Here is an 8,646-nt window from a genome sequence, read left to right on the forward strand (position 1 = left end):
TCCAATAAATTAGAATCCTGCTCCTCGTACTATGTATGATTATGCTAAGCCTACTTTAACAGGAGCCGAATCGAGTATGGTTAGACCTGCTATTGCTGTAAATAATTTTAAACTGAAACCTAACACAATTCAAATGATACAACAGTTTGTTCAGTTTGATGGTTTGCAGGATGAGGATCCAAATACTCATTTGGCGTATTTTTTGGAGTTTTGCGACACATTTAAGATCAATGGCATTTCTGATGATGCCATTTGCCTTCAGTTATTTCCCTTTTCATTGAGGAACAAGGCTAAACAGTGGTTGAACTCGTTACCACGAGGGTCAATCACTACTTGGGAATAGATGACCGAAAAATTCTTACTTAAATATTTTCCACCGGCTAAAACAGCTAAGTTGAGGAATGATATCTCTTCTTTTGTGCAGATGGATGTAGAAATACTTTATGATGCATGAGAGAGATACAAGGACCTATTGAGAAGGTGCCCTTACCATGGGCTAGCCTTATGGTTGCAAGTTCAAACGTTTTACAACAGTGTGAACCCCTCAGCAAGGCAACTTATCGATGCAGCCGCCTGTGGAACTTTGAATAACAAAACACCTGAAGAGGCTTACGAATTTATTGAAGAGATGTCACTGAATAACTATTAGTGGCAAGTCATGAGAATAAAGCCGACAAAAGCAGCCGATGTTTTCAAGCTCGATGTGGTTACTATGCTATCTAACCAGGTAGAACTTTTAAATAAAAAGATTGATGGTTTATATGGTTCTACTTAGGTACATCCAATGATGAGGTGCGATTCAAATGGAGGTGGAGTACACACAGAAAATCAATCCTTCAACCCCAACACCGAGGAGGAACAAGTTTAATTTATGAGTAACAATAATTCTACACCTTAAAATAACCCATACAGTAATACTTATAATGCAGGTTGGAGGAACCATCCCAATTTCTCATGGGGTGGTCAAGGAAATCAAAGGCCACAACATCCTCCGGGTTTTCAACAACCATCTTACCAACAGGAAAAGAAGTCGAACCTTGAGGAGATGCTAACGAAGTTTATCTCGGTGTTAGAAACTTGTTTTCAGAACCGAAACAGCACTTAAGAATCAAAAAGTGTCGATCCAAGGGCTCGAAACTTAGATAGGACAGTCACTAAATTAATTTCTGAATGACCACAAGGTAGCCTACCAAGTAACACTGAATCTATCCCAAGGGAACAACTCAATGCGATTTCTATTCGAGATAAGGAAGGGTTAGCCGAACGTGAACCAAAATCGAGGCAAGGAATTGTGGTAAGTAAAGGTAAAGGTGAGACGGACCACAATGAGCAAAAATTGGTAAGTAGAGAGTACAAACCTCATGTGCCATACCCCAATGCGACAAGGAAAGACCACACAGATGAACAATTTGGTAAATTCCTTAAACTATTAAAGAAATTACATATTAACTTATCGTTTATTGAAGCTCTTTCGAAGATGCCGAACGCAGTTAAATTCTTAAAAGAACTTTTAGCAAAAAAGCAAAAGTTAGATGAGGCGTCGCATATAGAGTTGAACGCAGTTTGCTCAGCCATTCTACACAATAAGACCCAACAAATTGAAAGATTTAGGGAGTTTTACGATTCCTTGTTTTATTGGTAGTTTAAACGTTAACAATGCTTTGGCTGATTTAGGGGCTTGCATTAGTGTCATGCCCTATAAAATGTTTAAACAACTAGGTCTTGGGAAACCCAAATAAACTAGGATGAGCATTCAATTGGCAGATAAGATAATCCGATTTCCTAGGGGTATTATTGAAGATGTACTTGTTAAAATTGATAAATTTATCTTCCCAATTAATTTTGTTGTCCTAGACATAAAAGAGGATAGTGGATTTTAGGAAGGCCCTTTTTAGCAACTGCTAGAACTATTATCAATGTTGGTATAGGTGAACTCACAATTCATGTGGGTGATGAAACAATCACTCTTCAAGCTTGTAATTTGAGTAACAAATCGAATATTGAGGGTGGTTGTATAAATCGTGTTACTAATACTGACCATGTGGTGTAACCTTCTTCGCAGGAAACACATTCGACGAGCATAAATGAGCCTTGTTCAAGTAAAAACAAAGGACCCATCTACGAAGAACGAAGGCTACAGATCGAAGAACTAGCTGAATGGCGGACACAGAACCCGAGAACACATGATAAACCAAAACCACGCTATAACAGACTCAATGTTTCACCAAATCAGCTTAAGGTTGGCGACCAAGTACTACTAGATGCAGCAGACCCTCGCATTACCACGTCTGAACCCAATGGAGTAATCCCTTTTACGGTACTTAACATTTTCCCATTCAGTACAGTCCAAGTAACTCATTCCAAATTCGGCACGTTTAAGGTAAATAGTACTCATCTAAAACCTTATTTTGATAAAATTGATGGCAGGAATGAGGAGTGTACACTCCTCGCACCACCATAAACACGCACCAGAGAGGTAAGTCGATCTTAGAATATAAATAAGCGCTTCTCAGGAGGCAACCTGAGCACTAACAGTGTTGATTTCTTTAAATTTTAGTTTTCAACATCTAAATCACTAACTGAGTCCTTGAACACAGGTTCTCCATATCGACACGGCTAGGCACACGGGCGTGCCTTAGGCCGTGCTCATACCACGGGAGGCGACACGGCCGTGCTATACAGCCGTGTGAAAATAGAGCAAATTTTTTCCCCAACATGGGACTCTATACATTACCATAGTCGTGCGACATGCCCGTGGGCAATCCTGCCAAAACAACGCGGGAGTGCGACACGCCCGTGTCTATAAGCCGTGGTCGAAACTGCCAAATTAACATGGACGTGCGAAATCCCATGCCCACCAGCTGTGGTCAATACTTTTAAAATAACACGGGCGTGCTCATACATACACGGGTGTGGGAGAAGCGAACGAAGCAGGACACGGTGTGCGACACGGCCGTGTGCACCAACACACTCAAAGAACACGGGCGTGGGCCGAATTTTAGACGCGCTCAAATTTAAAAATCACGAAACACACGGGCTGAAATAAGGGCACACGGGCGTGCCCCACGACCGTGTGCCCTAATATCTATATAAACCCCCCACTATTCATCATCCCCTTCCCCAAAACCTAACCCTAGCCGCCTAAATCTCTCCCCTCCCACCGACCGACCACCCCTAAACTCTCTACTCTTCTTCAATTTTCTCCCCTCTCTTTCCCCTTTCCCCTCTTATCACCCTTGCAAGAATCACACGGCCTCAACACCCACGCCCGTGGCTGACCCCAACTACACCCCACAATCACGCCGCCGCTCCTCCGGCCACCGGTCATCCACTAATGGTTTTCTCATCTCTTTTCCTTTCTTTTGATGCTTACTATCATGATAATATTAATTTTTACCCTATTATTTACATTTTGCTACTAATTGCTTACCATATCATCTTCATTCTTAGGATTTATTTCACATATTTTATATCATTTTCTTACCATTATTAACTACTTTAATCTTTTTCGTGTTGAATCTAGTCATGCTATCACTATGCCATTTGCCATAACATCTCTGCCATCAAGTTTGATTGCTTTTGGTTGAGTCTTGTTAGTGTTAGTAGTTTTTGGTTGATGATCGCGTGATTTCGTGATAGGTTTTAAATATTTATAATTACTCGTTCTTGAACTAACTATTATCGCGATGTAGGCAAGTGTACCTATCAAATAGTAGTATAGTTTTAGCAAGACCGGATTGTCAAACCCAAGGGAACTAAAAGTACTAGTAATGATTGTTTTTATTATCTAGCCTAAGAACACACAGAGAAAAGAATTGCGGAATTTCTTTTGAGGAAAATCGATTGACTTAAGACAATACCTAAGGAAAAATCCACCTAGACTTTACTTGTTATTCTCGCTTCGAATCGGATGATTTATTCATTCAACTTGTTCTGTAAAGATCCCTAAGTTATATTATTATCCCTATTCAAGACTAATAATGTCTAATCATTAGATTGAATAACCGAGACTTTTCTCTAATTAACACTCTAGTGTTGCATTAACTCGATCTATGGATCCCCTTATTAGGTTTCACCCTAATCCGGCAAAATCTTGTCACCCTATGTCTAGGCACGCAATCAACTCCGCTTAATTATGAAAAAAGTACTTTTAGATAGGGACTATTCCTCCTCTAAATAAGAGCATGTCTTGAATCAGTATCATGGGATATCAAAACAAGAATTAAGAACAAGTTAAATATTTATCATACGATTCAGACAATAATAACAAGATTTGTCTTAGGTTTCATTCCCCTTAGGTATTTATGGGTTTTAGTTCATAATTAAATAAGAAAACATCTCAGAAAAATAAAGAATAAAAAACATAAAGAAAACCCAAAACTCTTGAAGGGAAATTGAGGAGAGATCTTCAGTCTTGATGATGAATCCGGCTTCTGAGATGGATCAATCGGCTTCCTTGGAGTAATTCCTTACTCCCCCTTCTCTGTCTCCCTTTTTCTTCCTCCTCCAGGGTGTATTTATAGGCTTTGGGTGTAACACCCCGAACCCGAGACCGTCGCCGGAGTCGAACACGAGGTGTTAACAGACTTCAAACCACTTATTAAAAATTTCCCAGACAAGCTGCCAATCTGCATACTAGTCACTTTCAAAATCATATCTTGAGTTCTGAAACTTGAAATCCAGTTCCGTAAATTTTCCCCAGAACTAGACTCATATATATATATGGTAGAATTTTTGTAGAATTTTTGGTTGGGCCAATTGGTACAGTTTATTAGTTAAAGTCGTCCCTGTTCCTGGGTTCGACTACTCTGACCCTTGTGCATTACGACTTAGATATCTCCCTTTACAGAGCTCCAATACTTATGCCGTTGGTTTCTAATGAAACTAGACTCAAAAGGGAATCTATACATATAAAGCATGACTTCTAATTGTCTCTGATTAATTTAGGGTGAATTTCTAAAGTCGGGACAGGGGATCCAGAAATCGCTCTGGCCCTGTTTCACAAGAGTTTAATTATCTCCTAACATACAGCTAATATGGTCGTTTCGTTTCTTCTATATGAAAATAGACTCATCGAGATTCGATGACATAATTTATTCATTAATTAATTCCATTCCTACTATTTTTAGTGATTTTTCAATCTCACGTCACTGCTGCTGCCAGCATCTGTTTCTAAAGCAACTATGCCTATTTCGTGATTTCTCCTTGATCTAACTAGTAATTCATCATACATATCACAAATTATGATCATGACTAGCCATGCCAAAGGCTAATCATTGTCAAACATCTCCCTACTACACTATTGCCATATCATGAATTTTAACACCAAAAATAATCAACCATGACATATGGCATAAAAATCGAATTACCAAGACTTAGGACCTAACATTATAGAACCAAATCCAACCGAACATTTATGCCATTTTCGCATGGCTAAAAGTTTACATACCAAATTTCAACAAAACATATTAGCCTATACATGCCGAAATGTTCTCCTAGACCGACTAAAAAGAAGATACCAAAAGTTGCTAGCCGGTGTGATGACTTCGATGACAGTCCCGAGCACGCAAAAAGACGAGTCCAAGAAACCTAAAGTAGGTGACAAGCAAACACCGAGTGAGTATATAACTCATAAGTCATAAGCATTACATTGCCGTTCAGTAATAATATATCATAAGAGAAAATAAATAATGCGGGATTAAAATCCTCCATCCATACCCAAACTGTGCTATAATTCCTTAGGCATTTCGGTTCGATCTCATACCAAGCCCTACTTTGACATTTCATACATTACACCATATGACATTGGATGCATTTATCTTCAAGTATAATCACCACATAGGTTCAAGACTTACCAAGCTCAATCCCAAATATAAATAAAATGTCTATTCCTCATGAGCTCAAGGTGTTTACTCGTACCGTTGTCCATGATTGACTCGATAAGGCCGCACACTTAGAGCATGTATATTTATTAGAGAATGTATAATAAGCCCGCACACTTAGTGCTTAATAGTCTAACTCGCACACTTAGTGCTATATAATCAACCTCGCACACTTAGTGCTATACAATTTGAACCCGCACACTTAGTGCCAATCTCATGATCATAAATGTTTACACCCGCACACTTAGTGCCGAAACCAACAACTCAATACATCTCACCTCTTTTCTTTTTCATTCAATACTTTCATCACCCCATGCATACATGTATATATATATATTTATCATTCCATTCAGCATCATTACATAGACGTTATGACCATTTAAATTAATACAAAATATATGCTTAATGACTTACCTTGTGTTGGGTAAGACGGTTCCAACTCGGCTACTCGATGATCTTTTCTTTGCCTTTGTTTGATTCTCCTCCTTTAACTCCTTGAGCTTAATCAATAAATCAACTAGTTTAACCATCTTGCTAAACATTCATAATTCAATTACACATGCATATGTATGTTTGTATATTCGGCAACCATCCTCACTAATTACCCATTTAGTCGATTATACACATAATTAAAGGTAACATCACGAATGGGCATAGTTATGTATATATATATGTATATATATACTTCGGAATGGGCATCACAATTAGATTTAACACCACCTTCATACTCAATTAGATGGTCGAATGTATGTATATATGTACAATGTCAACTATAACATCATTTAAACACCTAATTTCATCTCATGAACACTTGATCGAATTTTCCTAATCTAGCATATTTTCACATCTATTTGTAACATCATGTAAATCCACATATAACTACATTTCTTAAGTTCCACATCTTAATGCCCATTATAGCCACTCCCATAGTCTAAATCTAACAATCGGCAACACCCACCTTTCCACTATGTTAGCCGAATACTCATTCTCTTCTTAGTCCTAAATTCGGCACCTCCAACAAAATAGCTTAACAATTTCAACTTTCATGCTAACATAACAAGCAACTTAACACATCCATATAACTAGCATGCTAATAGCATCAAGGTATCAACTAAAATTTTTTAAGCTCCTTAGCCGAATCCTAACTCTCCAACAACCCCAAATCCAACCATGGGATAGATAGAATTTAGACTCATCACCCAAAGGTTGTGTAAACTTCCAAAAATATCATTGAACATACCTTGATCTAAAGGACCACCTTGGCCGAATCTTACTTCCTCTTCTTCCTCTAGTTACGACAATTGCAAAAGAAAGAAAACATGAACACTCCTTCTTCCCTCCTTATTAAGCATTCAAACTCCCTCATTTTCATGCCACAACATCAAACACTCCTCCTAGATACAAGCAATGGCCGAACTTTTTCAAAATTTTTCTCCCTTTCTTTTTCTTGGTTTTTCAGCTAGGAGATGGCAAGTATGAACACCCCCTTTTTTTTGTTCACTTTCCTATTATTATTCCCATCATTTGTTAACCAAAAAAAACATATTAAATTAGAATGAGTGGAGCATCATCACTCCTTGGCCGGCCACCATGTATTTTATGGGTAATTTGACATGCAAAGCCATGCTTCCTCTCCCTATTATTAATTACTCCTTATAATTCATCTATCATCTTTTCTAACTTCGTCAACTAGGTCCTTTTCGAATTAATTCACATTCCTAAAGCTAATATTAAGCATTTAATTTCTCATATATTCATTGTCACCCAAAAATTTATGTAATTAAACCACAAAAATAAATTTTTGGCTCGGTAATGTGGTCTCGAAACCACATTCCGACCAGGGTCTAATTTGGGTTGTCACATTGGGATGCCTAGAAGCCCTCAAAATTAGCCTTTTCCGAATTGGACTCAACTTGGGCTCGGTAGGGACACGCCCGTGGCATACGCTCGTGTTCGATTACTTTAGGCCGTGTTCGAGCCTGCCAAATTGACACAGCCGTGTGGTCTGCCTGTGTGAGGAGGTCCAGGCCATGTTGATTTCGTAATTTGGCCCATTTTCTCCGTTTTTGGCCCGTTTCTCGTTCCTTTCGCTCTTCTATGCTCTCCTAAGTATAAAACATGAAATTAAAGCATTAGGAGCATCGAATTCACCAATTATAATGAGAAATCATCCATAAAATGCATTAAACATGGGGTAAAAATATGTATAATTTACTGTTTATCAGTTGAATTTGTTAGTTTAATTCATCATTAATTTCTTGTGAAATTTGTAAGTATATGTTGTCTTTTCTATTTATTAGGATATAATAGTACTTCTTCTTGCTGGTATATCATGTCAAATCCATGAGGGAAGAAGACTGTTGTCCTCGTCTCGAAGAAATGCAAAGGAGCAGCATCCTCCTCGGGTCCTATCACCGAAATTTGGCACCCATTCCTATAGTTTCCCTTGGGACCTCAGGAGGAACTCTTTCAGATACTACGAGCCCGACCCCTAGGTGTGGGCCGTTGCATTAATTGGGCCGCACCCAAGCAGATCCAACTCACTGACGCTGTTCGGGCCCTACTGAGTACTGACCCGTGGGAGCTCTTCTTTGAGATCATCTAGCCGACTTACCTCAAGTTCACACTCGAACTCTACTCGACCTTCTACCTTCAAGTTGTTATGACAGAGTTCGATGATCCTGGAACGGTCCAGTTCCTTCTCGGTGGTTTAGTTCGCCAGTTGAGTGTGCCTGAGTTCAGAGTCGCATTAGGACTATACACG

The 8,646-nt window shown here is 38.9% G+C and overlaps 1 non-coding gene across 1 annotated transcript; it reads right to left on the bottom strand.

Annotated features, from left to right (window-relative positions):
• Positions 1 to 391: 391 nt before the first annotated feature.
• LOC121210461 (small nucleolar RNA R71) lies at positions 392 to 498 on the bottom strand. Its single transcript, XR_005905578.1, has one exon. It is a non-coding gene; the product is annotated as a small nucleolar RNA R71 (small nucleolar RNA).
• Between the last annotated feature and the right edge of the window lie 8,148 nt (positions 499 to 8,646).

The sequence above is a fragment of the Gossypium hirsutum genome, chromosome A11 (assembly GCF_007990345.1).
Source record: "Gossypium hirsutum isolate 1008001.06 chromosome A11, Gossypium_hirsutum_v2.1, whole genome shotgun sequence".
In the NCBI taxonomy this organism is placed as follows: Eukaryota; Viridiplantae; Streptophyta; class Magnoliopsida; order Malvales; family Malvaceae; genus Gossypium; species Gossypium hirsutum.